This window comes from Bos javanicus, chromosome 11 (genome assembly GCF_032452875.1).
Source record: "Bos javanicus breed banteng chromosome 11, ARS-OSU_banteng_1.0, whole genome shotgun sequence".
Taxonomy (NCBI): Eukaryota; Metazoa; Chordata; class Mammalia; order Artiodactyla; family Bovidae; genus Bos; species Bos javanicus.
In genome coordinates, this window is record NC_083878.1 from 79,384,417 (window position 1) to 79,397,228 (window position 12,812).

The window sequence follows — 12,812 nt, forward strand, 5'->3', positions numbered from 1 at the left end:
ATAGAGAAACTTGTTTCTTGCAAAAAGCATGGAAGTGAGGGATTTCTGTGAAGGATTTATTTCACTCTTACCACAGGCAGCCATAGAACTGTTCCAACACCAGTTCAGAAAAAGAAAAATATAAACAAAAAACACACAAGGACAGTTCTCAATCAAGACTTGTTTTGGGTTTACCGAGAGACTCTGAGTCCTTTCATTTCTTTTAGAGGTGTGTGTATTTGGAGAAAGGTGTCAGTCATGGCCGGTCCTCACGCATCACTAGTCTTAGGCGCGAGTTCAGGATCTTTGGGAAAATCAAGCGTGTTCAGTTTCTGAATATCTAAATGACTTAGACACTTTGCAGTGAAGGGAGTGAGGCAGTGCGGTGAGGTTATTTCCTCCCTTCAGGCATCCTTGTGGCCATGAGCATACTGGAGATGATGCCATGAGAAGCCCCCTCTGACATGATCTGAAGCACAAGGGATTGGCAAGAGTCATCAGATTCAATGGGTCAGTGTTGGTGGGGAAGGATTTTGCCATACCTGTCCCCAAAAGAAAAATCCTGTTTTGTCATACTTTTCTTGTAAGTATTTTTAGTACTGAAGTGACTTTGAGTTACCATCACTGAATAGTTCAGAATGTTTCATGGGCACCGTGGCAGTCGAGCTAACAGGCCCGTCACTCTGTCTCTGTAATGTGCTCTGAGCATTCCAGCCTAGAGTGGGAACCGGGAATGTTATTTTTCTGGCTGGGGTCTTGGCAGGTGTGTAATGTGAGTCCTGATAGCAGGACAGCAGATTACACTCTGCTCTAAAACCATTTCTAAGGCTCTTGGCACCCACACTGTTATTGCATGTCTGCAGGTGTTTAGTAATTGGATTAATGCAGAGCCGAAGGAATGTCTGCTCCCCGGCTCGGAGGAACGTTGAGGAAAGACAAATTCATTTTTGAGAGTGACCTGGAATGCGTGGTGACAGGCCTGCCCTCACACATGAAGCCGGAGCTAAGTCTGCACGTTTCAAATGACCCACTGTGAGCAGTCACCTTCCACAGGCAAGTTTATCCAAAGCTAAACACAGTAACAATGGCCTTGTGAGTCAGGCGGGAAGGGAAGGAGCTTCAGCTCGGGTTTTGATCCTCTTCCAAGATTCAGACAACTTGAGCTTAAGCCTTCCTATCATGCAGCTCATGAACCCTACAATCCAAGGTGTTTAACAATAATAATAATTTTTAAAAAGACCTTGGTAAACAGAAGAGGACGATAAGCCTCCCAGTGGAAGTGCAGAGACCACAATAGTATCCTGGATCACCACACTCTTGCCAATTAATTCCCACCTTGATTGTAAAGACAGTCCTCCTCACATTACAGACCTCCTAAAACGTGCTCATAAAATGATGAGCAGCATTCACACCCCACTGCGGCTATGACCGGTGCATAGGAGAAGTGGCTGTCCCTGGGGTAATTTTGTCATTCTGGCTCACTGAAACTCGGGATACTCTTAGAGAGCAAGAAGCCAAATGTCTCAGAGGCTCCCTTCTGAATAGATAAAACCTAATGGTTTGGCCTTACAAACCTAACCTCTTTCTCAGCTTTACAACTCAGAAGGGAGGCGGACCATTTGGAGAGAGTCCAAGTCGAAAGGAAGATAATGGTGAAAAGGCAAGTCTTGTGAAGGAAGCCGAAAGAATTGGTCCTGCTTAGTTGAAACCCTAGAAGGGTAACTTGCAGTTCGCAAACATTAGTATAGTAGGTAGTGAGGACGGAGCAGGGAAGGGGAGACAGGAGGCCATTTACGAGCTGCAGAGCATGAGTTTGGAGGGCTGGCAAGTAGAGGGAGTGAGAACCCTGTGTGTGGACAAAGGAGTGTGGTGCACGTGGCTGCTCATTCATTCGTTCACTCAACAGGATTTGCTGACCACAGCTGTGTCACCGTCCTCAACATGCAGGGACTGCAAAGGGACTGAGATCTATTTTTGATTTTTTGAGAGCTGTAGTCTAGGAAGCACGGGCACATGATGGTCACGCTGTGGACTTGGTAAGATGGAGGGTGTGGCCTGGGGTAGGAGCAGGGCACGTGTATCTGGGCAGACACACCAGGCTTTCTAGGCCCAGTTAAGCAGGTTTCTAGCTGATATGTCAGCTAACGATCTAGCTCTCAGTCAGAAGAAATTTGATTAGGGAGGAAGGATGTGATTATAACTGCACATTTGGTTGCTTGGGTTGTCGGTGAGTGGAAGCCTGGACAGCAGCTATGATTCATTGTCTCCACTTGAGGGTCTCCCAAGATCCAGAGGATAAGGGGTTGGGGGGCTGCAGGGTGTGTTGGGAGAGCAGGGGCTGGGGAGGTAGTGTGTGGAAAGGGAGGTAACAGAAGCCCACCGACAGAAAACAAGCAAACTAAAACAAGCAGCAAAGGCAATATAACCTTTCAAGGAAAGGTCACAGTCTTGACAGGATGGGACAGCATGGTCTGTTTGGGAGGAAAAAGTTCAGAGCCTCCATCCTGCATTGTCAGTGTGATGGCAGTGGGTAGGGGCTGCTCTAGAGAAGGTTAAATGAGACCAAAGGGCAGAGGGCTCATCTGGGAGCAACAGTCCTCCCAGGCCAAGAAGAAGGAAGTTCTGTATGAATCGTGGCAGAAAGGATCAGTTTGAGGGCAGGGTGGTGGTGGCAGCAGTGGGGCATGATTCCGAGTGGACCACAGGATAGGGTCAAGGACAGTATTCTACATTTTTCCAGGGGCAGAAAGGAGCTCAGATAAACAAGAAGCCATGGAGACTAATGAGACCAAAAAAACTTAATTTTAAATCTTCATCATTCAAGATTGAAAGTCAAAGTATGAAACTACTGCCTGAAGCACAAGTGAATTGACCATTTGAAAAGTCTTGTATCATATCGACACATCAGGTTAAACCAGAAAGGTTCCTATAGAGTGTAAGTCCATTCCCTTCAGCCTACAGGAAGGAGAAAGATCCCTAGTCACTTGACTGAACCTGCAATCCTGGCACTACCCAGGGGTCCCTGATGGCTATAGGATGGGGAGATAAGCATGAAGATTCATCAGTACCATCTTTCTAGATTGCATATATATGTGTCAATAGACAATATTTGTTTTTCTCTTTCTGACTTACTTCACTCTGTGTAATAGGCTCTAGGTTCATCCACCTCATTAGAACTGACTTAAATGCCTTTCTTTTCATGGCTGAGTAGTATTCCATTGTGTGTATGTACCACAACTTCATTATCCATGCATCTGTGGATGGACATCTAGGTTGCTTTCATATTCTAGCTATTGTAAACCATGTTTCAGTGAATATGAGGGTACATGTGTTTTTTTTCAGTTATGGTTTCCTCAGGGTATATGCCCAGTGGTGAGATTGTTGAGTCATATGGTAGTTTTATTCCTAGTCTTTTAAGGAATCTCCACACTGTTCTCCATAGTGGCTGTATCAATTTACATTGCCACCAACAATGAAAGAGGGTTCACTTTTCTTCACACCCTCTCCAACATTTATTGATGGAGTGCTTCTAATTCTTTTGGGAGTGACACGAAATCTCTGGCAGAGGAAATAATGGGTTCCTTGAGAATTCAGCTGATGGAGAGATGACTATGACTTGGTCCAGGAAGGTTTTGAAGAAAGGTTCAGACAGTGCAAATCTGTGTGTGTGTGTGTGTGTAAGGACCAGAGAGATGAGAGGAGAGTCCCCCAGGCACTCAGAGGCAGTCTTTGCTGCATCATGGTATAAGTCCTATTTGATGTGTGAGGATGCATGATAGATTATGATGTTCTGTGCTGATGTTTCCTCTGCAAACAGGCAGGGCCGCCAGGCCATGGAAAGCAGAGTGAAGCTACACAGACCTTTCCACCAAAGTGGCAGAAAATCTGAGTTCTCACCTTCCTAGGATCACCAACTTCCTGCCAGTCTCATCAGTGAACTGGGTGTCTTATTACGCAAATATGTATATTGACACCAAAGGTACCCAGGTAACACCTGGAGAGCCCTTCAACTCTGAGGCCAGGCTTGTTGTATAAGGGAGTCAGGGTGCCCACAGATGGCTGGCTGGATTCCCAGGGGGCAGGAAGGAAAAGAGCACTCATCAGGCTCCTTCTGCTCTTTGTCAGCATCTTCCTTCAGCACCTCCTCACCCTGGAAGCCCCTGAAAGCAGAGAGTCACTCTGCACTTAAAGCCTCTCCTTGTTTACAAGGCATTTGAGCATGACAGAATTACTCCCTCACAGGTCAATTGCTTTGCCTCTTTTAATAATTTTATCATGTGAAAGAGCATGCTGAAAGATCTCAGTGCTACTGAGGATCGCAGCTCCAGAATGGGGATTCATCCGTGTTTGGAACTGAGTCTAAAGACTTTTCTGTATACATTTCATTTCCTTGCACAGTTTTATCACTTTTATCAGACCAGGGTTGGTCCTGACAAACACTTCTCTATCTGGCCCTTCCCCTGAGGCATTCTCACAGGTAAAACCCCAGTGAAACCTTATGGACACAGACAATCTCTGGCAAGAGGGAGGCTAAAATCTGAATTATCAACAGTAACAAAAACCAAGAAAGGCATTTATGTAACCAAACTAGACTAATAAATGTATCCTGATTAGTGGAAGGTCTTACGGGATATGTTTTAATAAGTAGATTGAATTGGATCACAATTACCATTACTTCTATATACTCAATAAAAATTGTTATTTCATTAAAGCAGACGTAAATTCTACTTTCTCATCCTGTTTGCTTTGCTGATATTATTTAGTCAAAACCCTTTTTATTTAAAGTTGTGGCACAGGTAAATTTTCATCCAGTTACTCAATTATCTAAATTACTGACATTTTCCTGTTCTCAGAAAAATGTTCTAGGAACACAGGCCGCTTGTTCCCCCCTGTGTTGGCTGGCAGAATGTGGTGGGGTAAAACCCAGAAAATTGGCGAGACTCCATGTTCAATCCATGTTAAAAACTGAATGTCTTGCTTTTCTTTCTTGCTGAAATAGAAAGAAAAGAATCTCTTCATTATATAAGATTGCATTTTAACATTCTCTAAAGTGGTGGCAGCTTCTGGATGGTACATGAAAAGAGCCCAGTTTTCCCAGAGAATAACAGGGGAGTCAAGGTGAAAGGCCTCCTCCCATAATGGTAGGGACTCTCCATCACCTCCGGGGACACAGAGGAAGGCATCTGCATCAGAGATCTGAGTAGAGAGAAATAGGAGACACAACAGGTTTGTACTGCACGCCCCTTCCTTTATATCCATCCTACCAGGCCCAGGGCTCCACAAGGCTCCCTGTTTCCCTTCTATCTTCTTCAAATCCTAAGAACAAATCAAAAAAGTCAAAAGAGGAAGCAGTAGGTTAAGACACTGAAGATCTTCAAACTTATAAATATTTGTTGATAGTTTCACTCATCTTTCATCATTCAGAAAATATTAAGTATCCATGGTGCATCAAGCCCAAGGCCAAGGCTGGAGGTGCGGAGATAAATGGCTCACAGTTGGCTCCCAGTGGCTCCCCATCAAAGGGCTAGAGAAGAAGCTGCATCACGCCAAGAGTCTTGGAATTCTTAGTGCATTTGTATTTGGGCTGCCTTACTCATTGGGAACTTAACTGCATCAGTCTTTTCCAGTAGATTGGGAACATCAGTATCTTATAAGTTGATAGAAATGGATCACTGGCATAAATAAGAGCACTGAGTTTAGGTTGAGTCTTGGCCTCAGGTTGGGGCCTAAGGTGAGGCAAGGAGGCTGCTTAGGGCACAAGGTTTAAGGAGACATCCCTCACAGGGTCATTCTAATGGGATTTACTTAACGTTGACAGGTTAGCACACTTTGGTTCAATCATTTGAACTCTCTGAACTTTAGTTCCCTATCTGTAAAGCAAAGACAAGCCCACCTCAGAGAACTGTTGAAAAATTAATTAAAATTAATATAATTGCAAAAGTGCCTTATAAACTATAAATGACATACAAACACATGCTGGTTTTATCAATAGTAGTAATAATAGTACTTGTCTATAAATTTTCTCATTAACCACAATGACATTACTAATAACCATAATCAAAACAGATTTTGTGGTAAATGTAATACATTATATTAGAAATGGAATATAGAAATCAAAGGATCTGGTCCTACACTCCATGAGAGGCAGTGATTAAATATAATACTGTACTTGAGTATAGGAAGATTCTATGAATGCAGACATACTTAGATTTTAATCTCAGCTGTCACCTACAAATATTTATCTCACCTATTTAGAGCATAGAGGATAAAGAAAGCCTCAGTTTCTTTATTTGTGAAAAAGGAATAATAATAACAGACTCATAGGGTTGTTATTCGGAGAAGGCGATGGCACCCCACTCCAGTGCTCTTGCCTGGAGGATCCCATGGACAGAGGAGCCTGCTAGGCTGCAGTCCGTGGGGTCGAGAAGAGTCGGACATGACTGAGCGACTTCAACTTTCCCTTTTCACTTTCATGCATTGGAGAAGGAAATGGCAACCCACTCCAGTGTTCTTGCCTGGAGAATCCCAGGGACGGGGGAGCCTGGTGGGCTGCTGTCTATGGGGTCACATAGAGTCGGACATGACTGAAGCAACTTAGCAGCAGCAGCAGCAGGGTTGTTATTAAAGATTAAGTGAGATGAAGTGTGTAACACACTCATACTGCAGGCACTTAGAGATCGTGATGTAGGGATGAGATGCTTATGTTAGGAGGTGTGTGTGTGCTCAGTTGCTCAGTCTTGTGCAACTCTTAGTGACCCCATAACCTCATGCGAAGAGTTGACTCATTGAAAAAGACTCTGATGCTGGGAGGGACTGGGGGCAGGAGGAAAAGGGGACAACAGAGGATGAGATGGCTGGATGGCATCACAGACTCGATGGACGTGAGTCTGAGTGAACTCCTGGAGTTGGTGATGGACAGGGAGGTCTGGCGTGCTTCGATTCATGGGGTCACAAAGAGTCGGACACGACTGAGCGACTGAACTGAACTGAACTGAAACTATAGACTGCCAGGCTCCTCTGTCCATGGGATTTCCCAGGCAAGAATACTGGAGTGGGTTGCCTTTTCCTACTCTAGGGGATCTTTCTGACCCAGGGATAGAACTTGCATCTCCTGCATCAGCAGGATAATCACAGCACACCATCTGAGAAGCTCTGGAGACAGCAGCAAAATGGTTAATGCTCCAGACCAGAATGTCTCCTGAGATACTTCACCTTTTCCAGTTTCTTTAGCTGAGATCCTATTACACAACTCTAAATCACATGGAGGTCTTTTCCTATAGGCTTGGTTATAGAAATAATTGCACTAAACATTGTTCCTTTCTTTCCTAAGTTTCTCCAGAATGATAGCTGTGGTTTAAGTGTCCAAAACTAAAGATTTGAACTTTTTCTCAAAAATAGGACCTAGAAGATAAATGGAATCAGGTTTTTATCTTCTTCTTTCAGTGATTTCACTCGGTACCTTAAATATTGCTTTAAGTTGGTAATTTCACTATTTATTTTAAAAAACACTAAGAGTGTGGCAGGCTTCCTTGGTGGCTCAAACAGTAAAGAATCTGCCTGAAGTGCAGGAGAACTTGGTTGGATCCCTGGGTTGGGAAGATCCCCTGGAGAAGGGCATGGCAACCCACTCCAGTATTCTTGCCTGGAGAATTCCCATGGACCAAGGAGCTTGGCAGGCTACAGTCCATGGAGTCTCAAAGAGTCAGACATGACTGAAGTGACTAAGCACTAGAGTGTGGCATCACCATGACCTGACTCCTAATTGTCACAGGCCAGTTCTCTGATTTGTTCAGGGAAACCAAAGATGACTTTTGTTAACTCTCTTGCAAAGCTAAAAGTAAAACATAAAGACAAACTGTTGCCTCTCTCTTGCTTCTAGAGCCAGCAGCTTGGAGTGTGAATGGGGCTTGTCTGGGAGTCTTCAGTAAGGGTATGGATGATACAACAGGGATAGGAAAGCTACATGGGGTCCTGAGAATAAGGATTGGAAAAGAAGTGTTGTCTTAGCCCCACTAGGAGGAACAGGTTAGGGACTAAGGGAAGGACCACTTTCCAGGTCCCAGAAGGGGTCAGACAGAACATATGTAGGCTTGAGGGAAACCTAATGAGGCAGACTTACATAGACTTAGGGAAAGTCCTAATGGCTCAAGAGAGGATATGAGCCCATCTCTCTGCAAGAATTAACTGAACACCCTGTGGAACCATCTAAACCGCAGGTCACACAAATGCAGCACAGAGTACCTGACCCTAAGGAGCTTCTAGCGGTGTAAAGACAGTATTGCACATTGGCTAGAGGAGCTCACTTTTATAACTCAGAATTGCTGTGAGGCACATGGAGATTCACAGGTGAAAATGATTACATTTCATTAAATTGCCTCTTTCTGGCCCTAGCTCATTCTCTCATCTGTTATCTATCAGTTCCTATTGGCCAATGGCTAATCTGACTTCCAGCATAAAACAGGCCTTTAGAAAACTTATTTGTGAATGAATGAATGGCTGAGTATAATGGGCCCTGAAGGCATGTCCTAGCCCGCAGTGTCCTAGGAAAGGGATTCTTAACGATGACAAACCACAGAATTCGTTTTCCCTGGGAGAAGGGGTTGTGGGCACCATGGATCCTATCCTTGAAAAGTAGTAAATTAGATCATTGGAAGGATAATCTCTGTTTCTTAGATCCTTGAAGGGGATCAAAGTTGAAGACTGGTTTGTGTGCTATCAAAATCCACATGCTCTTTTTTTTTTCCTTTCAGTTTAGAAATAAACAAATATTTCTAAATGATAGATGGATTTAAATATTTTGGTTTTGCAGTTAATAACCATTATTAAATCAATGTGCTTCCCCTTTGTTCTTAGCAATCAGAGTGCTTAAAACTTAAATAGCAGCTGACTTCTGTTCTAAACCCACCTCACTGCCTGATAATTCCATTCTTGTTCTAACTTTCTATCCCATCTTTACTTTGGGATCATAGGATGGCTTTTAATAAGACTTCTACATATTTTCAACAATTTCTTTGTATTTCCATTTCCAGGGAGAGAGGGTATAGATTTTTCCTCCAAAGGAAATATGATTGTTGACAAAGTTTATAGAGCCCAGGTTTAACTAAGGTAGGGTTTGGGGTGGTTGTAGTGAGTTGGTGGCCATAACAATTGCAACAAGTCTAAGAGAAAACTGAAAGAGATGAAGAAACTTGCTCAATGTCACAAAATAACAAGAGGAGAAGCCGAGATTGAAACCCAGGCTTACCTGACACCCAGATCCAATCTCTGAAACACTGTGCCAAGGCTGTTAAGTGGAATGGATCTTCATGAAGGCGACTGGGCTCTCAGAATGGCTTGAAGTACTGTCATCAGAACACAGGACACAGAATCACCACCAGTCTCCTTGAAGCCAAGAACATGCCCTGAGAAGTTCTGAATGGATTTTTCAGTCACTTCAAGATTAGATTACATAACAAAAATCTTAATAATAGGAAATGCAAACCTTTCATTTCCATGGTCAAATTTTAAAAAATGTACCCTAAGGATATAATCAGGTATGTTGTACATGCAAGATGTTAATTTTAGTGTATATATACTGAAGCATTGATACTTTCAAACTGTGATACTGGAGAAGACTCTTGAGAGTCCCTTGGACTGCAAGGAGATCCAACCAGTCCATCCTAAAGGAAACCAGTCCTGAACATTCATTGGAAGGACTGATGCGGAGGCTGAAGCTCCAATACTTTGGCCACATGATGGAAAGAGCCCACTCATTGGACAAGACCCTGATGCTGGGGAAGATTGAAGGCAAAAGGAGAAGGGGAAGGCAGAAGATGAGATGGTTAGATGGCATCAACAACTCAATGGACAGGAGTCTGAGTGAACTCTGAGAGGTAGTGAAGGACAAGGAAGCCTGGTGTGTGGCAGTTCTTCATGTCGCAAAGAGTTGGACACAACTTAGTGACTGAACAACAAATAATATCAAAGTGATGGAATTAAAGCAACAGCCAACAAAAAGTTTGAGTAGATTATGGGACCTTAGCCACTAAATCTGTGTGGTGGGAGAACATATACTGAGGGGGGAAAGTTTCTTGTGGTATTACTAAGGGAAAAGTCAGCTTACAAAGCAGTATTTATTTTTATTTTTAAAAAATACTGCATAATTCACTGTATAAGAGACTTGAGTAAAGAAAGTGTTCACAATGACCAGAGTGGGGGAATTACAGGTGACATTCGTTTCCTTCTTCATGTGTCTCCATTCTTTTCCAGTCATTCTGTAATGAGCCTGTATTACTTTTATAATTGAAAAGTCTAATAAATGTTATTTATTAAAAATAAAAAGACCAATCTTGCCGTCCAGTATTCAGCCTAGGACACCCACGCATCATGCTGCTTTCATGCCCTCAGTTTCATCCAGAAAGTCTAGGCCGTTTAAGGGACTAACTCTCAGCCCCTCTCTTGAGAACACTAGTATGGCCAGAAGGAGCTGGGCTGGAACACAGCATCACCTCATCAGGATCTGAGTAGTTCCTCTTCCCTGCAAGGCCAAGCCCCTGACTTGGTCTCACTCACCAGACCCCTTCCCTTGTCCTGCAGAATGTTCTCTGCCCACTCAGTGTACTGTCTCCTGGCAAGGCATCCTCTCTCCATAGGCCAAAGGGCTTGCAGACTGTGCAGTGTAGAGAATGTCAGCCCTGGCCTTTCCGGGGGCTTCCTCATCCTTGGGGACTGCATGCAAGAAGCTTCTGGCAGGCTGTGACATGGCTGGGTTGGCACTAGGTAATGCTGACTCTGCTCTGTGCCATTTTCATGAAGAGAGAGTAGGTGATCCTTTTGGATTCAAAGGGACTTTCCAGGAAGTCCAGTGGTTAAGACTTCACTTTCCAATGCCAGAGGCGTGTGTTCGATCCCTAGTCGGGGAGCTAAGATCCCACATGCCTTGCGGCCAAAAAACCAAAAAGGAAAACAGAAATGATATTGTAACAAATTCAATAAAGACTTTTAAAATAGTCCACATCAAAAAAAAAAATCTTAAAAGAAAAAATAAATCACACATTAATGACCGTATACCGAGACTGAGCTGTGGGTCACCGCACGCTTTTCTGCCTGCCTTGCTCAGGCTGTTAAGTGCATCCTTTAGATGGGTTCAGTGTTGCCAAGAAGGCAGCATGCCTTCCAAGTCACTTCAGTTGTGTCTGACTCTGCAACCTTATGGACTATATCCCGTCAGGCTCCTCTGTCCGTGGGATGTTCCAGGCAAGTATACTTGAGTGGGTTGCCATGCCCTCCTCCAGGGAATCTTCCCAACCCAGGGATCAAACCCAAGTGTCTTAGGTCTCCTGCATTGGCAGGTGGGTTCTTTGCCACTAACGCCATCTGGGAAGCCCTCCAAGAAGGCAAGGGGCTAACTGATTTTGGAGGGCAGCTGGGTTTCAGCCTTTGGAAGTGCTGTCATTCCACGATGACAGGGCAAATGCTACTCTCTGAGTTGAGCACTTTTTAGCCTGCAGTCACCACCAGGCGGATGCCTGGCCACAGCAGCAATGGCTGAAGCTCAGTCCCGGTTTGAAGCTGGTGTGGGAGCAGAGAAGACAGTGGGCATTGGAGCCAGAGAAAGGCAGCTTTCACAGAGCCGTGACTGGGAAGGATGGAGTCTAGGGTGGACCAGAGCCCAACTGCTTTTGCTCCTCTGAACGAGTGACCCCAAACTTAGAAAAGCACCTCTGTGGGCATTCAGGGGGCAGCATTCAAAGCTTCCCCATGCATGTGTTCACTTGGTTTCCTGGCTTTCTTTCTCCCTCTTTGAAATGAAAAATAAAGCCACCTGTCAAAGCTGGTGATATGTTCAGACCTGTAACCCACACAGATTCAGGAAGACTTCAAAGTGGAAACTCCTCGGATCTGATTACATTTCGTCGCAGATGGTGAATTTATGCCCTGATCTCCCACCTTTGCTCTGACTTCTGTTCTCTAAGCTGGTGAAGAGAATATACAGTGGTGTCGTTTGCAGACTAATGAGTTAAATGCCACTTATTCTCTCAAACTTTACCCACTAGCAGGATTTCAACAGAGATGAGTGAAGACTCTGCTTTTCCACAAACCCAGCGTGCTGAAAAACATTTGCCCATTAGAAGATTAAACGCCAATTGAGACTGCAACTTCCTGTCAACCTTCCACTTGTACTTCTTGTAACAATGAAGATTAAGAAAATATATAACTCATAGGGTGATTGTGAGCAATTACTGAATTGCTATATGCAAAGCACTAAGAATATTTCTTGAGACAAATTATTACATATGTGTGGGCTATTGTTTCCCTAAAGCAACTGATATTTAGGAGTCTGGAAAAGGGAGAGTGAGTCTACACGCTGATTATTCATTTGATAATCATCTATACCCATTGTCTGGTGGAAACTCCTCTGGCAGCCATTCGAGGCCCACCCTGCTCTGGCCTCAGCTTAGCAAAAGAAGAAATATTCAGGGGTTCTCATTCTTGGCCACTTTACTCCAGAAAAGACTGGTACTTTACTTCCTAGAGAAGATCCATCCAATCGTTGCTCTCTCTGCAATGCTCCAAAGCATGTATTCTGCACTGTGGAAATCGGTCCTCAGTGATGATAAAGAGGATGTGTTTTTGACTCATTCTCTGAGGCTGTCTTTACTGCTCCCACATGGCTTCTCTGTTGTGCACATCTGTCAGCCTCTGGCTTATATTCATGGTCTCAACCAAGAAACATTTATAAAGGTATGAGTTGCCATGACTTGGAAGAGATGTGGAGTTTGTTCCAGGGCATGTCCCCCAGACTTTGAAGAGCGCCTTCCAGGTGAACAGAACACTGGCTAGGTGAGTAGAAC